The following is a 12,969-nucleotide window of genomic DNA, read 5'->3' as shown; positions in this document are numbered from 1 at the left end:
GAAACATATCTGAGGAAATTTATGAGTTCTACTTGGGTCATGTTGAGTCTGAATGCTTATGAAATAGTCAAGTTCAGTTACTTGGCATATGGACTTTACTCAAGAGAGAGGTCAGGCTAGAATTAAAGCTTTGAGAGTCATCAGCTATGGCATGGATGAGATGTCCCAGGGAAATGGAACCAAAGGGAAGGGGAGAAAGAGGCAAAAAGAAGCTAGACGACACCCACTTTTATTTATGGGGCACACTCAGGGTAAGCCAACATGTATTAGTCAATATTGCTGGGTGCACAGTTTGGCCCCCTTGGCAGACTTGGACACCTCTTTGGAAGCTGGGGAAGAAGACAGATGTATGAGGAGGCAAAGAGTGAGATGATCATAGTAACTTTTGGTCACATAGTCTTAGGTGACTGTAATGCTTGGGTTGCCACCTAGGCCCCTCTGTGCCCCAACCATCCCTGTCCTCAATTTCCTGGATCTCACCTGCATCATCTACCCCAAGCTTGGGGCTGATTCTTACAGAGAGACGGCTGGCTGCAGAGCTCTAGCCTAGATGAGTGAAAGCACCAGCAGTTGTTTTCTTCACTGAGTTGTCATAAAGGCAATCTTGCCTATATCGTATGTATTTCACATTCCCTGATCCGTTTGAGACAATTTACTACAAGGCTTCAGATTCCAATTTCTCAGAAGTCAGAGATCAGTTAAATGAATTTTGTGTGTTTATGAGAGCTGATGATGCTTGCTTCACCAAATGACTCTTCAAGGAAATTCAAACAAAAAAACCCATCTTCTTTCTATTCTTTTTTAAACTTGTCAAGGAAAAGGCAGCAAATGTATATGCAAAGACCTATATTAGCCTCAGAAACGAAAGCTGATCTGAAGGATGTGTTTGGGCTTGGATTTAATAGTCACCACTGAAAGCTATAACAAAACAAACCAATTGTCATCGAGTAGATTTTGACTCATGGCGACCCTATATGTTGCAGAGTAGAGCTGTGCTCCGTAGGGTTTTTGTGATTGTGACCTTTTGGAAGCAGATTGCCAGGCTTTTGTTCTGAGGCATCTCTGGTGTATATGAACTGCCAGCGTTTCAGTTAGTAGCCAAATGCTTAACCATCTGCACTGCCCAGGGACTCCTACTGAAAACCATGTTGTTACTGTTGTTGTTAGTTGCCATCAAGTTGATTACAACTCATGGCGACCCCATGTGTGCAGAGTAGAACTGCTCCATAGGGTTTTCAAGGCTGTGACCTTTTGGAAACAGATCACCAGGCCTACTTCCGATGCACTTCTTGGTAGGTTTGAATCACCAAACTTTCCGCTGGTAGTCAAGCACTTAGCCATTTGAGCCACCCAGAAACCATGCCTGTATCTGTATCTTAATGCTGCTGGCAGTTACTGTTAAACTGATTGTGCCCAATCGAGTCTGGAAATCATGGTCATTTAAAAGAAGGAACTGAACTGATCTCTACTTCATGTACAAGTGCTAAGAAAATATGGGATGTGTTTCTCTTCTCAGGTGAGAGAGAATTTTCTCCATGTGATAGCTGTTACCTTCAGGGAAGTAGTCAGCAAGGCTGTGGACTAAACAAGCAATGCCTTTGGGCTTCCTCCTCCTACAGCATCCCCTTTTCCTCTTCAGGTATCTTCCTCTGAGGCACTAGGGCTGCCGCAGTACCAGCATAGCTGCTGCAAATGGATAATGTGTGCTTGGTCCCTGTCCCATCATAATAGCAATGATAGCAGTAGTGACAGTGCTGTTATTGTTGGTGGTGGTAGAGGATGTATCTGTTATCTAGTGCTACAATAATGCTGTGTAAAAAAAGATTTCAAACACAGTGGTTTAAAATAACAGTTATTTATTCTTGTTTACCCATCAATGCTTTGCATGGTGATTGACTATTCTAGACGGTTCTAGGCTGAGTTGCTGGGCTTCAAGGTGCACATCCAGCTGGGCGTGGCTCCTCAGTGTGGTTTGGGCTCAGGATTATCCCTTATGTATTCATTCTGGAACCCAGATTAAAAGAGCAGCAGTGACCTGGGAAGAAGTTCTTCTCATGGTGATGATGGAAGTACAAGAGGGCAAACCACATTGCACAAGTATGTTCAAACCTCTACTTACATCATGTCTACCTACTTCCCATTGGCTGAAGCAATTCACACAGTCAAGTTCAAATTCAAGGGGTAGAGTGCATGCTTTGCCCATGATGAGGCCAAAGCAAGTCACATGGCCAAGCCTAACATCAATGAAGCCGGTGAGTATACTCCTGCTGTGGGAGGTGACTGTTGTTGTTGTTGTTAGTGCTGCCAAGTGGGCCCCATCTCATGGCAACCCCATGCACAACAGAACAAAACACTACCCAGTCCTGCAACATCCCCATGATTTGTTGAAGATTGGACCATTGTGATCTACAGAGTTTTAATTGGCTGATTTTAGGAAGTAGATCACCAGGCCTTTCTTTCTAGTCTGTCTTAGTCTGGATGCTCCACTGAAACCTGTTCAGCATCATAGTAACACACAAGACTCCACTGACAGATGGGTGGTAGCTGTGCATGAAGTACATAGGTTAGGAATGAAACCTGAGTCTCCAGCATGGAAGGTGAGAATTATTCCACTGAACCACCACTACCTCCATGGGAGGGGATAGGGAATGAGTATTTATCAGACAGTATTCTAGTCTACTGCAATCATCTACCACTTGAGAGGCATGTTCAAGATCTCGACTCATTCATTCTTGGTTATATTATGCATTCCACTAATATTTATTGAGCCCTTATTATGTTCCAGGCACTGTGCTAGACACTGAGGTTATAGTAATGAAGACACAGAGGAGATTAGGAGCCCATGGATCCTGAGATCTTGCTAGGAGACCAAGCTGAGGCCTGATATGATAGGCTGGAGAGAGACAGATGGAGTGTTGGGCTCTGGGACGGGATTAGGTTTAAGTCTCTGAAGGTCTTAAATATTGGAAGAGAGTGAAAGCAGTAAACATTTCCCATATCCAAGAAACTAAGCTCTTTCAACTAGTCTCTTATCTTTTGAGAAACACTTGGTCTCTCACCTTCTGAGAGACTTTTCTCATCTAGAGGAAATATATGTCTCTGGGACCTCAAGTTCAGAAAAGACTCAACATCAGTGAGTCAGGAAGACTGACTACACCAGACAAGGATTTCTAGAACCAGGGCCCTGTCAGATACAAGCATCAGCTGAGAAGATTCTGAGGCCCCCGGAGAAATGGCTGCCATCTTGGTGAGCTCTAGGACTTGGTCAGATTCAACCCATTGAGATAAGTGACCCAAACATAAGCTTCCAGAACTCATCGAACTCACAGAGCTAAGCTTTGTGCCTGTATTTCCTGCAGTTGTGGTTAGCTGACACATGTAAGCCTGATGTTTGTCTGGTCATAACTGATGTTCAAAGATATCCTCCAACTGATTCATATACATGTTATTAGTGACCACTCTGATCATATTTCACAAGAAATGGATAAATCTAACTAAGCTAATGTTTCATCCAGTTCCAGTAGGTGGTCACAGAGTGCTCAGATCTATCTCAAGGAGGGAATTTTTCTTAGAGAATAAAAAATTGGAAAGTGATATGATTAATAAGCTGGAAAGGAAGATTTCATCAAGTCTCCTGGTAATGCTTAATGAGTATCACAGATGGCAACAATGGTCATCAAAAATACAATACATAGGAGAAGAGGCAAGATGGTAGAATAAGCAGTTGTACGCTCCTGTCTCCCCACAACAAATATAGAAAACACCAAGCAAAGAACTATAGCATTTAAGTGAACTGAATCAAGGAAAAACCTGCACTCAGATGGTAAGAATCTTTACTTACAGCAAGAGACAAGAAAGGTGGAAACTCCCACCAGGACATGGCCAGCCAAGAGTTTCATGATGATGAGTGACAGAGCAGGGAAGACAGGCGGGACGTAAAACAGCTTCAGAGCCCAGGAGAAGGTCAGATTCTGCCTCCAGGACAAGATTCAAATACTATATAGGCAGAGTGCACCTATCAGGAGCTGCCAAACTAGAATCTAGCTTGGTTAATGCCAGGAACTGTTGGTGCCTGTAGGAAACCACTCTGTCAGAGACTCTTTGGAAAGGTCATGTGACATAAGACCTAGACTCTGAGATAGATTTCAATTCAAGATTTTCCTACTATTTCTAGGCTTCAGTATCTCTTTCAGGCTTCCCCTGCCTGTATGGGGTAGAGTGGTACTGTAATACCCAGCTCTTCTGACCAGCTGGAGATGCCTCATGAGCCAACCTTCCTGAATTTACTCCTGTCTTCAGTGGGCCCTTCATAGAAAGATTAACCAATATGAGGAGGCAATGAGGTTTATATTGGCAAGTAGAATTCATAGATGGAATAATCTAGGAGATGAACGATGTAGCATCTTAGTGTGCTGTGGGTGGCTGCAGTGGAGTACAGTAGAAGGAGCTGTTACTTTAATATATGGGAGTGGTCATGTACAAGAAAAATAATTTGTGAAACCATGAGGTTTGTGGCTTTGAAGGCAGGCAGCCTCCAGATGAGAATGCAGCTCAGTCAACACCCTGATTACAAATTTGTGAGACTCTGAACAGAGGACATAGTTAGCTGTGCCTGGACTCCTGACATGGGTAAACACAAGATAATAAATGTTCATTGTTTTAAGCTAAATAAAAAACTCTGCCGTCGAGTCAATTCGGACTCATAGCGACCCTATAAGACAGAGTAGAACTGCCCCCTAGCGTTTCCAAGGAGCAGGCTGGTGGATTCAAACTGCCAATCTTTTGGTATGTACAAATATACATACAATGCAATAAATATAATTGCAACACATTCTTTTTTTTTTGTGCCTTTACTATCTGATTTGGTCAGTACTAACCAATTAATTTTAAAAGTTTCACTGGACTTGGGGCTAGAAAGTCCAATGTTAGCAGCTAAGTTTTAGTGACGCTGGAAATTTCATATGCTTGACTACATAGAGTGGATAAGAGGAAACATTGCATAATCTGCTATGTCATTTATACTTTTTGTCAACTATTGCAGTAAAATTTTAAAGAATAAAACTTTTTCACTATGGCAGTGACATTTAGAGCTACCTCTAAAAATTTTCTCCTTATGGGGCGTACTGAAGAATAAATTCATTGGCCAACTCAGAAATCTACCATCTAAAGTGTCTATAGATCATGGGTCAGCAAATTATGGCATGCAAGCAAAATCCAGCCTGCCAGCCTGTTTTTGTATGTAAAGTTTTATTGGAACATAGCCATGCACATTCGTTTACTTACTGTGTCTAGTTGCTGATTTGCGACAGAGACTCTCTAGCCCACAAAGCTTAAAATATTTACTAAATATTTACTATCTGACAGTTTACAGAAAGTTTGCCAGCTCCTGCTGGAGAGAGTTTGGTTTGGTTTGTACTTGATTGTGAGAATGACGCAGGACTGGACAGTATTTCGTTCTGTTGTACATAGGGTTGTTACGAGTTGCAGCCAACTTGACGGCACCTAACAACAGCAGCTGTAGAGAGTGGATTGGTTAAATGACCCTACACATAACCTGAGGGTTTGAAGTGAAACTCTTTTGGTTATGACAGAATGTTTTCTGGAGTCTGAATGTGGAGACTGTCGGTGTGGATGGAACTTCAGATATGGCTGGATCCAAAGGTTAAAAGGATGTCATCAGGGCTTTCTCTCTTATTCTCCATCTCTTGCTTCCACTTTCTGCTGGGTTGGCTTCATTTTCAGGCAGGCTGTCTTCATGGGGTAGACAAGATGGCCATCAGCAGATCCAGTGCTCATAATTGCTGAAGGAAAGACACCCTCTTTCTGCCAGTATCTATTGCAACCCCCCATCCTCAGCCCTTAGGACTCTGACTGAGCTATGTGTCCAACCTGGACCCGTCACTGGACTTAAGAGAGTAGAAGACTCTGTACTGAGCATTTAGGGTTGCCGGCCCACCCTCCATGGATGGGATGAGGACTACAGGGCCATGTGCTTGACAGCACCAACAGCTAGGGGAAGAGAAGATGTTCCCAACAGGAAACAAGGAGAAACTAAGGATTGCTGAAGAGTTTGGAGACAGCCCAGCATCCAGGAATTTTTTGGAAAGTTTATATTTCTATGTTGCCTCTCACCCTGATTATTCTAGCTGCTGAATTAACCATCTCTGAATTAGCCAACTCTGTCTTCTTCTCTGACTACTTTGCCCCTTGCTGCTCAGAACTTCTATCCTTTCATTTCCTCAAAATTCACTTATAGAAGGCTGTTTGGCGCCGCAGACTTTTCTGTAGGCATGGAATATTTGAGGGAAAACATAACTCAGTATATAAGAATATGTTGTTGTTAACTTGCTGTTGAGTCAGCCCCTGACTCATGGCAACCCCATGCACCATGGAAAGAAACACTGCCTGTCATGGACTGAATTGTGTCCCCCAAAAATATGTGTATCGATTTGGCTAGGCCATGATTCTCAATATTGTGTAATTGTCCACCATTTTGTCATCTGATGTGATTTTCCTATGTGTTGTAAATCCTATCTCTATGATGTTAATGAGGTGAGATTAGTGGCAGTTATGTTAATGAGGCGGGACTCCATCTACAAGATTAGATTGTATTTTAAGCCAATCTCTTTTGAGATATAAAAGAGAGAAGCGAGCAGAAAGACAGGGGGACCTCATACCACCAAGAAAGGCGCACTGGGAGCAGAGCACGTCCTTTGGACCTTGGGTTCCTCTGTGGAGAAGCTCCTCAACCAGGGGAAAATCGATGACAAGGACCTTCCCCCAGAACCTACAGAGAGAGACAGTCTTCCCCTGGAACTGGCACCCTGAATTCGGACTTCCAGCTTACTAGACTGTGAAAAAATAAATTTCTCTTTGTTAAAGCCATCCACTTGTGGTATTTCTGTTATAGCTAATAAACAAAAAAAAGAAAAACAAACCCGTTGTTACCGCAATAACGCATGGATTGGAGCTGCCTGACACAATAGCCAATTCTGAAACGGGTGAGGTGAGCAGCAAGAGTTTTATTATATATAGATATATAGGAGACAGAGGGGAATAGATTCCCCCAAAAAGCTCTTTCCCCGCTGGAGATTGGCCAAAGGCTTTATAGGGACAGGATTATAGGTCTTAGAAGTTTGTGTTAGTTCCCCCTTGAGGTGGTCACGTCCCAAATGAGTTAATCTTTTGTTGGGGGTTATCTGGCAACATCTTGGTTTTCTTGTCCCAAGATGGGTGTTTCGTTCAGTTTTTCATTCCTAGATCATTATCACTTGTTTTCCACCCTTCAAGGAGGAACACTGGTTAATCTTAAACTTTTTATAGAGACTGGGATGGTAGGGAAAAACAAGATCATGAGATGATGTGGGGGTTAGAAATGGGGAGTAATAGTAGTGAGCTGGACCTATGCAGCCTCTTCCATGTTGCCGTCAAGTCAATTCTGTCTCATAGTGAGCCTATAGGACAGAGTAGAACTTCCCCATAGGGTTTCCAAGGAGTGCCTAGTTGATTTAAACTCCTGACCTTTTGGTTAGCAGCAGTAGCACTTAACCACTACGCCACCAGGGTTTCCTCTGTTATAGCAGCACTATATAACCAAGACACTGCCCAATCCTGCACCATCTCCATGATTGGTTATGTATTGGACCGTTGTGATCCACAGGGTTTTCATTGGCTAATTTTCGGAAGTAGGTTGCCAAGCCTTTCTTCCTAGTTTGTCTTAGTCTAGAAGCACCACTGAAACCTGTTCAGCATCATAGCAACACAAAAGCCTCCACTGACAGACAGGTAGTGGCTGTGCATGAGGTCAATTGGCTGGGAATTGAACCTGGGTCCCCTGCTTGGAAGGCAAGAATTCTACCATTGAGCCACCATTGCCACCTTTAAAAAAAAGAAAAACATTGCCGTTGAGTCGATTCTGACTCACAGTGACCCTATAGGACAGAGTAGAACTGCCCCATAGGGTTTCCAAGGATCGGGTGGTGGATTCCACCTGTCGACTTTCTGGTTAGCAGCTAAGCCCTTAATCGTTGTGCCACCAGGGCTCCATTGCCCCGTTTAGTAGAATATAAACCAAATCAAACTCATTGCTATAGAATCAATTTCAACTCATGGTGACCCTATAGGACGGAGTGGAACTGCCCCATAGGGTTTCCAGGGCTATAAATCTTTGCAGAGACAGACTGCCACATCTTTCTCCCATGGAGCAGCAGGTGGATTCAAACTACCAACCTTTCAGTTAGCAGCCAAGTGCTTAACCACTGCACCACTGAGGATTAAAAATTAACGTAAGGCATTACTCACCAAAGGACTTATCAACCATTTCTCACCTTAGTGAATTTTTCTCTGACCTGTGCCCCCCTCAAGCCCTAGCTCACCACAATATTCTTAGAGAATTCTCCCCATTAAGTATTTTCTTCTCACTAGACTCCAGGCTCCAACTTCCCAACATTTGTGAGATATTTTGTTTAAAGTAGTTTTACATTCTATACCCTACCATGAATTAGGCTCCAAAGCAATTCATACACCAAAACTTGTTAAGGAGCCCTGTCAAGCACAATGCATCCCTGAGAGATTATCGGCTTTAGTAATCCTAGCAAAGTTTTGAAAGTATTGTGTATTGTTATAACGGTTGTAGTAGTTGTTATTCTAACACATGTTCTACCCTCAAGTATAAACCGAGAGAGAGAGAGAGGAAGGGACTGGGAAAGACTTTCTTGCTTTCGTATGCATTTGATTGGTTATGTTTAGAAATTACAGCCTTCATAAATGGTCTTTCTCATAAACACATATTTCTCCCAGCAGCAGTAAAGTGTATAAGGATGATGTAGTCAAAGTCAGGGGTCATGTACCTCTCTTTTGCAATGACAAGAACATGTCTCAGGAAGCTACTGGTCCAAGAAGAAGAGAGTTATGTGGAGAAGATCTGAATCCAGCCCACAACCTGGAGCCGAGTCCAGGAGTCTAGTGAGAGCACAGCCTAGATCATCCAAAGTCCAGGTGTCCTGCAGAGTGAGAACAACATGTTTGTTGTTGTAAACTATTCAAATTTCAAGGGTGCTGGTTACACAGCATCATTGCAGCAATAGCTGACTAATACACTGAGGCTGAGAGTCAAACCCTCTGTGTCCATAGCTCTTGGTCTTTGCTAAACCACTCCCTCTTCTTACCTCCTAAGTACATGTGTTTTTGTCTTTGCATATTTATGCCCTTTACCACTTACTTCTATTAGACTGTGGTCCCTGGGTGGTGCAAACGGTTAGTGTGCTCAGCTGCTAACCAAAAGTTTGGTGGTTCAAGTCCACCCAGAGGTGCCTTGGAAGAAAAGCCTGGCAATCTACCTCTAAAAAATCAGCCATTGAAAATCCTATGGATCACAGTTCAACTCTGACACACATGGGTCACCATGAGTTGGAGCTGATTCGATAGCAACTGGCTGTTAGACTGTAAGTTTCCAGAGGACAGAGAATTCATCTCTCCCATGCTCCCCAGTCCCTAGCACAAACCTTTGTACCTTGTTGCTGTTCAGAAGTCTTTGGATGAATTGTAAATTTTAGCCTCATGTTGTGATGGCCTTGGTAGATGGAAATTATGTCCTGATTAATGCAAAACCAAACCAGTTACCATTGAGTTGATTCTGACTCATTACAACCCCATGTGTTTCAAAGGATTCTCCCTCTTAAGTCCAGAGGGGTTTTCGATGACTATGATCTTTTGGAAGTAGATCTCCAGGCCTTTTTTCCGAGGCACCTCCTGGTGGATTCAAATTGCGAACCTTTCAGTTAGTAGCCAAGCATGTTAACTGTTTGCACCACCCAGGAACTCCTATGTGCCGACTAACTGCTGGTAAATAAATATCATTGGTCCCAGGTGGGGCTAGGTGAGATTTAGAAATGGATTGGCCTAAACTCATCTCCCTAATAATGACAGTGCTTAGATCTGACAGTGGAAGCAGTGAGGTAAAACATGGTAATTTGCTTCTGCTCCTAATGGTCTCACCATTATCCTTGGTGCATGATGAAAGATATTTTTGGATTCATCTGAAAGGGTTTGTGATTATAGTAAGTGATTGCATAAAATGGGAATAGCTTGTAGATAATACTTTCTGTCTTCCCCAGAAAAGCCATTTGTTTACTGAGAAAAAATGGGGAGTATTCTTGTCTCTGTTACTTAACTCTTTTCATTTCCCAGTTGTAGTCAAACAGAGTTTCCGAAAATGGCCAAAAAGCATGACATATTGGTATAATACACTACTATACCTGTGTTGCTCTGTGACTTCTGGTGGTATTTAACTGTTGTAACAAAAACATATATCAAACTCTAAAAAATGAAGAGAAAACACAAAAGAACAAGGTGGTACCCAGCTCATTCTCTGAGCACCACAAGAATATTCAGCAGATAAAGGTGAAAATATTATCGGTCAAAGACAGGTGGGGGTGGAGTGGCTAAAAAAAGTCAACCCACCCAGAGCATTGTGGGATGATTCTTTGTCTTGCACCTGAAATAACTTTGGCTGTTTTTAGTCAAATGACAGTAAAAATAGGGAAGGCTATTTCAGAGAAAAAAGACTCAAAATAGGGCTTTGATCATCTCTTGCCATGTGACACCAAGAGAACAGATGTGGAAGACTCCAAGACATTTAAACTTCTCTGCACTGGCAGACACCAGAGGACCTGGTGGGACCTCAGCAGAGAGAGAGAGTGAAATAGTTTTAGCAGCCAGCCAAGGTCAAAGGGGACATTAAATATGTCTTAGTTATGACTATGTGAAGACTCCTTAGAAAATGTCCACAATGACTTCCATTTGCAGGAGAACAAGGATGAGGTTTTGAAAATTCCCCTGTAACTCTTTATGTAACATCAAGTCCTCTTCCTCCCCTCAGAGTTTCCAAGGATGGAGTTCGGTTCTAGGTTTTTGAGTTACAGTTTTTGAGGTAGAGATTGCAGGCATTTCAAAGAAGCCCCCTAGAGGTGTTGGAAGAGCCCCTGTGAGGTACAAATAATTAAACGCTAGACTACTAACTGAAAGGTTGGTGGTGCAAACCCACCCCGATGTACCTCGGAAGTAAGGCCTGGTGATCTGCTTCTGAAAGGTCACAGCCTTGAAAACTCTATAGAGCAGTTCTACTCTGCACACATGTGTTCATCATAAGTTACAATCGACTTGACGGCAACTAACAACGACAGTTGTTAGAACATCTCAGGCAGGCCAGCTTGATTGCATCCTTGTGGTGCTACAGGATGGTTTGTTTCAGCAATTCCACTGGAGGCTAACTTCTAACCTTTAACCTTGCAGCTCACTCCTAGTGGTGGCTCTTAGGGAAGTTAATTCTAGAGAGACTGAATCATTCACACCTTACCGCAAATGTATGAATTTGTATGGAGAGCTAGTTTTTTCAACATTCACTGAGTGCATGCTATGTGTCAGACACGCAGGAGGCCTTGCTGAGACCAGCTAGGGACAGAAAAGGCCTTAAACAACAAGCTATGTCAGTTAAAAATTTTCTAGAAGAAGAATGGTGTTAATGTTGTCTGTTTCCTCCTAATCTTTCCGCTTTCAGCTATCTTTCAGATCAACCAATTCAAACTACAATCTTGGGCATGTGCAGTAAGAGACCGGGTTGACCATCAGATGGCCCATCCCATAATAAGTATTGCCTAGGAACCAAAAGACCCATGCCAAGGAACCAAAATCACCAGACATACGTCACTGAGCAGTGACCGAGCCCATTTCAGAAGTGAGAAGTCCGGCAGCCACTTCTGTGCCAAATCCTAGCCTGACCCGTTTTTAAATATGTATGAAATTAATGAATATGTATGACTTTCCCTTTCCTGCATAGTACAAAACTTCCTCTAGCCCTTTTTTTTGGCGAGACAGTGCTTTCGGAGGGATCCGCCTGTCTCCATACTTATACCTTGCTTTAAATCCACTTGACTCTTAGTTATTCTTAACGAGAGTACAAGTGGAAAACCCATTGCGTTCGGTAACACTGCTAGAAGCTGGAATATGGTGGTCAACAAACAGACTGACCTCAGTAGGTTTACATCTTAGGAAGCTGTACAAGTAAAGAAATAAGATAACTTCAGATGGTGGAAAGCAGTAAACCTAATTTAAAACAGGGTTGAGAGTGAATGAGTGTGGGGAGTGGAGAATTACTACCTGTGATTCTTTTTAATGAAAACCAGTGTTTTTATTGCCATTTAAAGTTCATTTGCCAGATACATATTAAGTATCAGGTATTGTCATAGGCTCTGAAGAAATGGATTAATCATACAGATGTATAAATTCAAGTTTATAGTTTCCTGGAGATACAGACGTGTACACAGATAATTATACAACATTGAGACATGTGTCGATGTTATGTGAGCCCAGAGGAAGGGTATCTAACTCCACCTAAAATGATGGTGGCCTGGCAAGCCTTCTTAATGGAAGTGACAACTAAGATGGGTTCTGAAAGATGAGCAGGGTTTAACCAAGCACCATGGGGATGAGAGGTGGGAAAAGAGGGGAGAGGATGGATGTTCCCCAAAGGGACACTAACATATGTGCGAGAAGGCTTGAGGGCCCGTTCTGGGAACCGTAAACAGTTTAGTATGCCTAGAGGACAGGGTGCCATGTTGACAGCAGAGAGGAAGGCAGAGTCCAGACGATGAAAAGCCTTTTGTGTAGTGTACTAAGTGTTTTCATTCATATTATCTCACTTGATTCTTTCAACAACTCCTGTGTTCACTAGGACAAATATTATTTTACCTCCATTTTGTAGGTGAGAAAACAGAGTTTAATTGAATTCCCTGAAGTGATCCAGTACAGCTATGATTTCAAGGCAGGTCCTTCTGACTCTTGGGCTTACGTTTCTTCCATTACACCATAGCTGTAAGTGTAAAATATGTACCAGATTTTGAAGACTTAGTACTGAAGAAGGAACATAAAGTATCTCATTAACATTTCTTATATTGATTATATGTTGAAGTG

Source organism: Trichechus manatus, unplaced genomic scaffold (assembly GCF_000243295.1).
Source record: "Trichechus manatus latirostris isolate Lorelei unplaced genomic scaffold, TriManLat1.0 scaffold00001, whole genome shotgun sequence".
Lineage (NCBI taxonomy): Eukaryota > Metazoa > Chordata > Mammalia > Sirenia > Trichechidae > Trichechus > Trichechus manatus.
The sequence above is the reverse complement of the archived record's forward strand: the minus strand, read 5'-3'. Positions refer to the sequence as shown.